This window comes from Sus scrofa, chromosome 1 (genome assembly GCF_054392235.1).
Source record: "Sus scrofa isolate SSC_HxYL_T2T_F1_AM1 chromosome 1, Sscrofa_HxYL_maternal_Yorkshire_Landrace_v2.0, whole genome shotgun sequence".
NCBI classification, from domain to species: domain Eukaryota; kingdom Metazoa; phylum Chordata; class Mammalia; order Artiodactyla; family Suidae; genus Sus; species Sus scrofa.
In genome coordinates this window covers 213,501,025-213,513,079 of record NC_139383.1, presented here as the reverse complement: position 1 = coordinate 213,513,079, position 12,055 = coordinate 213,501,025, and the positions used below count along the sequence as shown (strand labels likewise).

The window sequence follows — 12,055 nt, the reverse complement described above, 5'->3', positions numbered from 1 at the left end:
CTTGTGGCTGCCTGATGGGAGGGGGAGGGAGTGGGAGGGATTGGGAGCTTGGGCTTATCAGACACAACTTAGAATAGATTTACAAGGAGATCCTGCTGAATAGCATTGAGAACTATGTCTAGATACTCATGTTGCAACAGAAGAAAGGCTGGGGGAAAAAATGTAATTGTAATGTATACATGTAAGGATAACCTGACCCCCTTGCTGTACAGTGGGAAAATAAAAAAAAAAAAGAAAAAAAGAAAAAAGAAACAACAGCATAAAGAGAACCCATTTCCTGATATATTCAATTGTGTCTGTGCTGTTTTCAGTGTGATATGGTAAAATGCAAGGAAGTGACTGCCACACAGCATAAATATGTGCACCACCTCATGCGCAGGCTCCTTATGGACCCAGCTTGGTTATTCTCCAGTGTCTTCCCTTCCAGTCATACCTGATTTTATTACCAGTTTTCATTCGAATCCATTGGAGGATGGGACGATTCTGTTTTTGCATCTTGGCCAGGAATTGCTTGATCCTGAAAGTCTTATGAGAAGACATGGCAAGGAATTAATTCAACGACACATAGGATGGCGGAGAAGAGAAGAGAGAGCTTTTTGCTTTTTTTTTTTTAGGGCCACACTCATGGCACATGGAAGTTCCCAGGCTAGGGGTCGAATTGGAGCTGCAGCCGCTGCCCAACGCCACAGCCACAGCAACGCCAGATCCAAGCCACGTCTGTGACCTACACTACAGCTCAGGGCATCGCTGAATCCTTAACCCAATGAGTAAGGCCAGGAATCAAACCTGCATCTTCATGGATGTTAGTCAGATTCGTTTCCACTGAGCCACTATGGGAACTCCCCAAAGGGCCCATTCTTAAGTTTACATGTTTTCCCCAATATACAGATACTTTGGGGTCATATCTACTGTGAATATTTCTAAAGTCAGTTAAATTCTATGATTGGGATCATTATCTATATGAGTTAACATTGTGATAAAACTTGTCAACCAGGGTATTTCTAGACCCTAGAATGAACACAAGCAGAATTGATTGAAAGAGACCAATACCATTTCTAAGGTCAGGTCTGCACTTGTTCATGAATATAAAGGTGAACTCCCTGCCCTGCCCTGCAAATCCTCACTCTATGAAGACCAGAGGGCCATTTCCCAAGGCACAAATTTGCTGAGGACTTCCCTGCCACTTGGCTGCATCGACAAGAGTGAAACAGGTTACAAAACACTCCACTTGAAAAGATGTGTCCCTCCAGATGTGTCAGCCCCAGGTACCAAGGCTCTGCACCAGATGTGATCCCTCAAGCTGAGGTGGGAGAGAACACAGCTGCCAATGATGAGGTCATCAGCACAATTTGGGGAATAGATGAGTTCACTGGGGAAAGGGGGAAAAAAAAAAACATGTCACTTTTCTTTTTTCTTTTTTGAAGTCACTAAGCTTCAGGGTTCAGGAGGGAATTGTTGCTCTGACTTTATTCTCTGGGAGGCGGGTGGCTGCCTGCCAGAGGCAGCTGCCTGCAGGGTCATTTGCATTGCATGCCGTCTCTGGTTTTAAAGGGAAGCTCTTCCTTTCCTTAGATCATCTGCTTCTTTAGAGTCAGGGCCACTGCCTCACACAGATTGCATTCGCCCTTTAATCTTTTCCCCACCCCTCCCTCTCCCTGACTTACTCCACGCAGTTTAACAAGCTTCCCAGACAGGTCCGGCAGACTCATCCCCATAGCTTTGAAAGCCAGCTGGTGGACAAAGGAGGAATTATTTCATACACTCACGGCTGGGTGGGAGAGAGAGGCGCTTTGTGGAACACATCGGGGTCCCCCTGCATCTCTCCCTCCCTCTTCACCCCTAGGTGCTAACACCTAATAGTGGGGACCTCAGCTGGGACCTGACCTCATGAAGCACAGTTAAGATTGCTGAACTTGCAGGGGCTCCCACTAACCTGATGGGGCCCAGAGGGAGAAGTTTCCCAGAAGGAGGAGCAAATTCTCTTTTGTGTATGGGCACATTCTTGAAGTTTCACCAAGGTGATGCCGGGGCTAAAAGGGATGGGGAGCTGCTTCTCCAATGTGGGGAAACTTGCTTGCAGTTAAATGAGGCACCTCTTTTCTTTTGGATGATGCAGGGGGAAAAAAGCAGAAAGGAGTGAAACAGAAGGTAGCTCAGGCAGGGGACAGGGACACATGACTTTTTTTCCCTGCAGAGAAAAACTCATGTCTAGCCGGCCAATTACTTATTAACTGACAAGAATGTTTCAGGTGCCTTTTTATTTTTTCTCTCTCTCCAGTTAGAGATGATTTCAGCCATTGCTTTAGAAATGATACCAAATGGAGAGTAAGTGGTCCATTTCAACTTCATCTTTAAAACTCAGACTGGATGGAGGCCAGGCACAATGAACCAATAAAAGGAACAGAGAGGCGTAATAGTCACTGTTGAGCACCTGTGTCATGGAACAGCCACCATGTTATTGAGCCCCAAATGCTCCTTCTATCCTCAGAGAATCAAGCAATCAATAAAGCTGCTTGACAACATCGAATGGACTTTGCTTCTTCCCAGTGGCATTTGGGAGATCTTGATTCTTAATATTAATGTCACCATGAAGTATCTTGAGAATGTTTTAAAGTGTTAATTATTTAGTGTGAGAGCTTCTAATTATCCGAATTCTAAATAACTAGTACCGTCAATATTTTCTCCAACAATTTACTCTATGAATAAGGAGGCCCCCAAAAGAGAAAAAAGTAATATCAGACATTATTTAAAAATGATGTTTCAAGGGCTATCATAGTCTTCCAAACATTCTGGTACCTAGGTATCTGGTACTTAGATACTGAGATGCTTCCAGTGAGAAAGAAAAGTAGCTTTACCTTTACTTACTTGTGATTTACACTAGACACTGGTAAATGCTTCCATCATTTTGTTTAATCTCCCTAATAACCTCTCAAAATATTTTATCTCTGTTTTAGACTAGGCTCTGATTCCACACATTTCAAAACTAGTTTCTCCTCCTCCATTAACTACATATTTCCAGTGCCAAACACCATGGGACATTTTCATAGTGAGAGTTATCTTCTGGCCCTGCCTCTTTGTGCCATGTTGCCAGGCAGGTCAGCACAGCAGGCTGTAAGTAGGTACCTGGAAGCCATTTCTATACCAAGATGGACAGCAATAAAGTAACCAACCACACATGGAAGTGACTTTGAGCCTCATAAATCTCTTACTAAGCCCAAACTAAATGAAGCTCCAACTCAATTGCTTTGGATCACTCCAATTCCATGAAACAGGGAAAATATAATAGGAGAAGTTGAAACAGACACAGCAGTCAACTCATTGGGCTTCAAATACCTTACTTTTGCAACAAACATGTGAACACATTGCTAGGATCCCTCTCAGGGCCTCAAAAGGGGCCCAGAAGCTTAAGCTTTATTGGCTTCATGGTAAATTGGCCTCTTCCCAGGGATCCTGCCATTGTCCAAGGCTTTTGGCACTAACTTCAGAGCTTACTTCATGCTTGTCTGAATGGTTTCGCTGGTAGCTTAATGGGTTGATTGGACTTTTGGAAATAACCAAAGTCTTTTGGACTCAAGTGTGTGGATCAAGTAATTGGTCAAGCTGTGGAGTCCTGTGCTAAAGGCAGAAGTGTGGTGGTTTTCTTTTGAAGCTCATTAGCTATATGTGAGAACAATTCTTATTGGCCCTGCAAATAGAATAGAAATAGAGCCCAGGATTATTCCAAGATCATTCACCAAAGAACTAGCATCTCCCAAGACCTGAAGTCCAGCCTGGAACTCAGCCAGGTGTCTTGATTCTTCAAGCTCACAGAGAGTGGGATCCAGGGCTGGAGTGTTTCTGGGTTGCACACACCAGACACCACAGACTCGCTTATACTTACAGCTACTAGCTATCAGGAGCGGTTTTGGGGGAAGGGTTTTGTTTTGCCCAAATTCATCCCATGGCTTTAATCCCACTGCATTTGTCATCTTCAGCCTCACTGAATACAGAGAAAGAGAGGCTTCAACCAGCTTGCCAGAGAGGTAAATAGGTTTAAACTTCACCACAGATGGCCTCATCTCTCAGTGCCAGATTTTCATCAACAACTGGTGGAGCTAGTGACATGGCAAAGAACCACAGCGAAGCCTGGCTCCTGTCCACCTCTCTGATGACAGAGGCCAAGGAGGGGGATGGAGGGGACAGAAAGGGCCTGACAGTTTAGGGTGGAGGAGGGAAAAGGGAAGTGGGGGGTTCAGGGGTGAAAAGAGAGCTATTGTTAGAAGCTGGGAAAAGTATCATAGCAGAAAAAGAATGGAAACGTAAGAATATTCTGTCTGATTTATTTACTTATGTATTGTCTGCCTCATTCTCCAAAGGGCTGATTCTCCCTTTTCTTTTGAGTTAGGGCCAGATGGAGCTGAAAACTGTCCTTTTAATTCTCTCCTTTGGGTTAATAGAGAGGAAAAGGTAACATTTAAAAACTGTTATTTTAAAACTTCATTCTTTCTCTCTCCCTATGTTGTCAGCCTCTCCTTTCCCACTAGTCTTAATTTTTTTTTCCTCAAAAACATGGCAATTACAGCAAGTACATATTTGCCAGCGCTCTACAGCCACACTTCAAAGGTTAACTACAATGAGGAGAAAAAGAGAGAATCACCCCTCCCCCTCCCCCCCCCCAAAAAAAGAGGAAAGGAAAGGAGAAACATGACTTGACCTGTAGTCTTTGGGAAGTTGCCAGAATCCTTTTCTAGCAAACTAGTTCCGTTCCACAGAGAGTGTACCGTGCATGTGCATGTGCGTACGTGTTGCACATCTCTAAGCCTGGGTGAGCACAGAACACTCAGCTCTCCCTGAATTTCTGGGATATATGAGGCAGAAGAAGTGCTACTAGCAGCAGTCATGGTCCAACCAATTATCAAAGAACTGCTCTCCTGATCAGGTTTTGTGCTAAATGTGCTAGAAGAAGAAAGGGAGGGTTGATGGCTGCTTACTTGGCATTTCTTTGTAGTCCGGGCCTTTTCTTCCCCTGAGGTGGTTGTTGTTGTTAACCGGGGTTGTGTGAAACCCCTTCTGTGCAGAAACTGGAGCTTCTGCTTTGAAGCTGGAGTGTCTTTGTTCTTCACCTAAGTTGGTGCCATTTTCGACAGGAGCATTTGTATTGAAGTCTGGTCAATGCCTGCCACCCAGAATTCGGTGAGGCTGTTTGCCAGGTGGGAAAACATAGTGATGCTGGGGCCGGAGGGGACAGTTGTGGGGTGGGGGCAGAGGAGAAATGGAGAGGAGTTGTTGTGTGTAAAAACGCAGAGTAAGACTCTGTAAAAGTTGGCCTGGAATGGGTCGTCAGAGTTCACAGTTCTCCTCTGGGATTTGAATGTACCGAAAAAGAGTGTTCTGGGACAGAGAAGAGGTGGGAGAGACAAGTGGGATGTATTGCTAGATTACAGAAAAAGAAGGGGAGAGAAGGGTAGACATTTATAAAATATAATAGAATCCCTTGGCAAATAGCATTGAGATCCGGAATGGGTTTGGTATTGCTAACAGAGAAAGCGGTCATTTTCAGGATTTCTCCAAAACACTTCTTCCATTTTACTTCTTGAAATTTGTACTCAAAATTTTAATTTAGAAAACAACTCAAGTGTGTTAAATATTGACTCTCTAATGCACTGTAGTAAAGTAGATTTCTATTTACCCAGTTTGATTTCAAGGTTGGCAAATATTAGGAAAATTGGCTTGACTATCCTTAAATCTCCCATTAATTACACACAACCCTGAATAATAATTCTTATCACACTAAATTTGGAGAACCAATAACCTAAAGGGAGAAAAAAACAAACAGACAGAAGACTGGGTTAGCCTGGCAGTTTTCCTTTAACAGCACTGTCAAGTCCATCTGTGACAGGTAAGTGGAGCTCTCTCTCTCTCTCTAGGGCATAGGGATAGGATTTACTCCTGCCCCCTTTGGCATGGAGCCCCATTACCTTATTGCACTTAGCGATTCTTTTGTTGTGACGATTAAGCTAGATAATGTAATTCCTTCTTATGGCAGGAAGTTGTCCCTAAAGTTGCATGTAAATTTGCTGCTAATTCAGCTCCACTGTAGATCAAAGCATTACCTCCTTGCCTCAGCCCTACCATTGATTAGCAGGTGACCTCAGGCAAGTGACACAAGGTCTCTGCAGTCCCACCTATCTGTGGTCTCGATGGCTTCTGAATCACCTCCAATGAGATTTTTCCATGCTACTACAATTAAAACCTCATCTTTAGGCTGATAGCCTCATATTAGGCTACCCTCCCCCCCGCCCCACATGCACACTCTAAATAAACATGGGCCCAGTGAGTACCATGTTAAAATGGGCAATTCCACTATCATTAACTAGAAAAAATAATAAAAATAATAATAATACATCTCAGTCCAAACTCTAGGGCAGTGGCAATTCATTGTTCATGTTTTTTTGGAATGACCCGTGGCAGGTAAACATTAGCAGACCCCTAATATTTTACCCCTTTAAATCAACATTATTTGAATATTTATTCAACATGTCCTATTTATGGCAGAAATTCTTTTCCTAGTGCAAAAAATTGTATTCAGAAACAACTTCACATTGCTAATTTACTTTCCTTGGCTGAGTTAAACTCATTATACAAAAGGAAATTCAACAAAAATATATTAGGAAGCAGATTCAGAGTTTGCAGATAAAGGACTTAAAAATCTTTTAAATATAGATATAGCGAGCTCTTTAAAGCCAAAAATTATTGCTTACATCCTTGACGCTAGACATGAGATGCCCCAAAGGCATCTTATTGGGTAAATCATCAAATTGCATTGGCTGGAGAAGCCTATACAGTAGCTGAGAGACAATAAACCCCTCTATAGCTGAATTGCTGAATACCTGCTGTATGAAAAGTCAGTAAAGAGAATTCACATCACCGCCACATTCCAGCAATACAGTAACTTGTTGAATTAAAGATTTAGCTAGAAACATGAGGACTGGGTTGCTCTCTCTTCTGCAGAATTGTACTTTTGACTCAGAAATGGGCAAATCTACAAACATAGCTATTTTTCTTGTATTTATCCAATATCAGCACCAACTAATCATCAAAGATTGTCTTTTATCTGAATGCTTGAAAACAAGCACAGGTGGTGCCAAAATATTTGGTGTTCCATACCTTAAAATAAAAAAAAAAAAAATCCAAAAAAACTGTTGATTAATTTTGAAACAGCCATGTTGACCTTGTGCTTAGGTTGCAAAAATACTGGTGGATAAAATTGCTGGCATCTTGGCACAAATCATGGCAGTGGCACTAAATCATGTCAATAGCTATTGTATTCTTCACCACTACACACTTAAAGAACATTTGTTTCCCTTAAGATTATGCTTGATGAAGCAATAAAAAACTTTTACTTTTATTAAACTTAACCCTTCAGTATACATATTTAAACTCTGGGACAAAATGGAAAGTACACACAAAGCCCTTCTGCATGTTGAGATAGGTTGGTTTACTTCTATGAATGTATTGAAGGAAAACACTTGTGTGGTTGTGTTGCAAGCTGAACTACTCACATCTTTCATGGAAAGTCATCTTTACTTGAAAGAATGACTTACATCAAATCTATGGCTATTTAGACTTGTGTATTTGCCCATTTTCTAGAAAATGAATTAAGTAAACCTATAACTTTAAAGAAAGCAGATGATACTATTCGTTGCCAGTGATGAAAGCTGAACTTTCAAAACAAAACTTTGAATTTTGGTAAACTTGTCACCATAAGCTTTACAGCTTCCCAGCACTTATATACTCTGCTGATGAGGTCAGCAAGTGATATTTAGGAATTTTGTAATTTCTGTATTTATGATGCTTTAATATATTATTATATACATTTATTCATATTATGATTTGATATTTTATAATGAAATGCATCTGTGGTTCACTCAGTGAACCAGTATTTTCCAAATAACTAATACAAAATCATGCCTGGTTAAAAGATCTGTCCAAAGTACAATGTGGACCAATAAGTTTTTATATGACAAAATTTTAAAAGGTTATGGATTACTTTCAGATTCCACATTTCAACTAACTTTTAAGAAAGTATCACTTGTCAAGTTTTGGTGTAGTGTCAAAGAATTCCCATAGTTATCTGAAAAGCCTGTTGAAATACTCCCCCCCTTCTCCATCTACACAATTGTCTGATGCTGGGTTTTCTTCAGATACTTCAACCAAAACAACAGATTGCAATAGATTGAATGCAAAAAACAGATATGAGAATTCTGTATCTATTAAGCCAGCACAGAGACTTAGAAAAGTGTACAACAATTGCACTCTTTTCACTAATTCTTTTGTGAAAGAAAGAGTGATAAAATATAGTTACTGTCATAAAAATATTTGTTATCATGTCCTTTTTTTATGGTATTCATTTAATTCATCTTTTATAAATTTGTTTTAATTTCTAATAATAATGATATATATATAGAGAAACCTCATAAGCAAGAGTTTTGGGAGATTTTCAATAATATTCAGGAGAATAAAGGAGTCCTAAAACCAAAATATTTGAGAACTGCTGGCTTAGGCTATTATACTTGTTTCCTTATATTTTAGTCTTGTTTATACATCTGTCTTTTTCACTACACTGAAGTCTGTGGGGGTAAACGCTGTATCCTGTTTGAACCTGTAACTATCCTCAGTGCCTGGCACTTAGTAGATACTAAGTAAACATTCACTAAAGGAATGAATGTATAAATTATTCAATTTTAGTGTCTGAGATTTTCCTGCCTTTGGTAATGCTGTCCTTGCTCTCACTGATCAAGGAAAACTCCAGCAATCACAATGCCCAAGTTGTAGAGAAAAACATAAAGGAAAGACCACACTTTCTTTCACATGTTTTCTAAGATCCTCCATGATTTACCCCTCTAACCTCACCTACACTACTGCCTAATGCTTCATGTTTCAGCAGCACCAAACTGCTCCTACTCACACTCTGTTACTGCCCCCAGCACCCACAATACACACACACACACATACACACACACACACTCTCTCTCTCTCTCTCTCTCTCTCTCTCTCTCTCAGTCCACAGTTCTAACTCTGAATTTTGAAGATTCACATCAGGCTAGGGAATGAAGCATCTCATTATTCTCTGTCCTACCATAATACTCTATGCTAAGTTTTCTCATTGCACAGGCAATACTTTGCCTACAATTATCTCTTTGTGTGTCTGTCTTGCTTTCTAAACTGTCAGCTCACACATTCTTATATCCTCAGTACCATACATAGACTTTGACACTTAATGGGTGCTTAATAAGAATTAATTATACCGAACTGAAATGCCTTCTCTTCATGATGGTAAAGCTGAGGTTTAAATCATTCAAGGCCCACTCAACTTCACTTACTCTTATTGAGCACTTATATGTTCCAGCCACTATGGTGGGCATTGGGGATTGCAAATATTTACATCGGTGTGCTTACAGTCCAATGAGAGGGACGGTGAGGTGAGAGAGAGAGAGCCTTTAAATGGGAAAGTATAATAAGAAAGCTATTTTCATGTGTTTCCATAGAGCCCAGGAGAAGCATATTCCTTTAACAGATATTTAGAATGTCTTCTATGTGGCAAGACACTTGTACTAGACACTCATGGAAGTACATGCCCCCAGTGAACCTAGAGTCTTGTGAAGGAGCCAGGCATCAAACAAATGTCACACAAATGAAGTATGTAACTACAAATGGTGAGTAGGTCAAGCAAGGAAAAATTATAAAAGATAGCATTATCAGGAGTCTAACTTTGCTTGGAGAGGGACAAGGAGTCAGGTGTTTTTGAAAAAGTGCCATAAATGTGCAGGAGTGTAGGTGTGTATAGGAATTAAGCACCCGAGAAGTGGAGAACTGAGAAAAGCATTCCAAGTAGTGGGTAGGGTGGATAGTTTGGTCAGGGTAGAAGGCTTGCCATAAACGTAAGCATTTGCCAGTTTTCCCTGGCTGGAAAGATGGGGAATGCTGGAAGAAGGGGAGAAGGATTAATATGGCACAGCGCAGAGGCTTGAAGAAGCCTAGAGCTAAGTCTGGATGCTTCATTTTCCTCTCGCGATATGCAGAACCATGATCCTGGGTGGTCTGTATTCATCTCACATAAGCCCTCACAAGATAAATGGAGCCTGTTTCCTCAAGTAATGACCGCTAAGAGAAAAGTTTTCTTCAGATGCATTTTTCCATCAGCATTTTCCCCATAGGGCACCTTAAAACTTGATTTATCATAAATGTTTCACCCAGAATACACATACAGTAATACAAATGTGGCATATTTAAATGCACTCCTCTGAGAAATTTGCCGGTGGTGATCACAAGCCATAAATAAAGGAAAAAATAGCCCAGCTTTGGTTGTTTGCAAAATGAGTAGATAGACCCCTACTCAGGCTATTGCCCAGAAGCTGAAACATAACTCAAGAGCATCGTGGAAGTGTTATAGGAACACTTGTCCCGGGGCTGGGACCAATTTTACTTAAGGGTTTGCACCTCAAATGGGGGGAAAACTTGCAAGCCTGCATGAATCTCTTCAGTTGGTTTACAAGAAATGGGGAGGGATAAGATGGGATCTGGCCATTCAGCCAAGTCGGTCCAGTTGGGTAATAAAGGCATACTGCTGCCGAAGGCCAAACCCCAGCTTAACTATTAACTCGCTCTTGTGACCTTTGCCATTTAACCTATCACTCATATCCTCCTCTTAAAATAAAGTAATACCTATTTCATAGACTGTTATGGGCATTAAAATGAGATAATGTAAGTCACTGCTTAGCATACCATTCACTACACATCAGCTTTATCATGCTTGCCCACAAGCAATCAATCTGCCAGGAGCATTTCCAAGTCTCAGACTACCAGGCTTCAAGATCGGCTTAACTGCCTGTTTTACCCCATCTGTAACCACTCATTTGGAATCTTAAGGACATGCGTTTTGTAATGATTCATCCTATTTTTAGTCTTCTTGCAGATAACATTCATTTCATGAAATCATAGCCAACCAGCCATGTGAGATAACTTTTCTTGCAGCTGTAACCTATCTATCCTATAAAAATATTCCAGGAGTTCCTGTTGTGGCTCACTGGTAACGAACCCAACTAGTATCCATGAGGACGCAAGTTTGATCCCTGGCCCTGCTCAGTGAGTTAAGGATCCACCATTGCCCTGAGCTGTAGTGTAGGTCGAAGATGTGGTTCAGATCTGGCATTGCTCTGGCTGTGGAGTAGGCCAGCAGCTGCAGCTCTGATTTGACCCCTGGTCTGGGATGTGGCCCTAAATATAAATATAAATATATATATATATATATATATATATATATATATATATATACACACACAGTTTTTTTTCCCAAGAATATCCTCGCTACTAAAGTCTAAAACATGGTTCTAAAAGGGCCCTCTCTGCACAGAATTTACCAACTGCTTGCTTTACGGCTCTGAACAGACACTGCAGTTTTGAGAAGAGCAGCCCTCTCTCCCATCACTAACCCACACCCTCTGGGTGGGGGTCCTGGATCCCCACTCAGACCAGAGCATGTTCACAAGCCCTCATTTCACACCCACCAATACCTTGAAACCAAACATTTGCCACACTCACCCAAGGCCAGGAAGAGCATGAAGCAATCAGCAATCATAGACTTTGATATTTTTCCAACCACAAGCCCCCTCAAGGGGAGAATGTGTCCGTGAGAGAAAAGTGTCTCTTTCTTACCCGATCCGCAGTGGAACAAGGATCAGTAGAAACCACACCATGATGGTGCTTGGTAAGAGGTTAAAAAGACTTTCAAAAGTATACATTTTGTTTAAGCAAGACTGAAATATGAAATAACTAGAATAACACCCCTCCCTTGACCTTTGCATAGAGCCTTTCATAGGAATATCTCGGGACCTCAAATGAAAGAAAGTACTTAGAATCCTGAAACACTTTTTAAAACCTGCAGACAGCTTAATGTAAGGGGTCTTGTGAACAGTTCGTTGCAGGAGTTTCTAGCAAGTGTTATTTCTTCCTGAATTCCAAGAACCATGTGCTCTGAAGTTTACATTCACACAGGATGAACAAGCCCACCACAGCA

General features: G+C 41.2%; 1 pseudogene; it reads right to left on the bottom strand.

Annotated features, from left to right (window-relative positions):
- Window positions 1–384: 384 nt before the first annotated feature.
- LOC102168003 (large ribosomal subunit protein eL39 pseudogene) lies at window positions 385–585 on the bottom strand (annotated as a pseudogene).
- Between the last annotated feature and the right edge of the window lie 11,470 nt (window positions 586–12,055).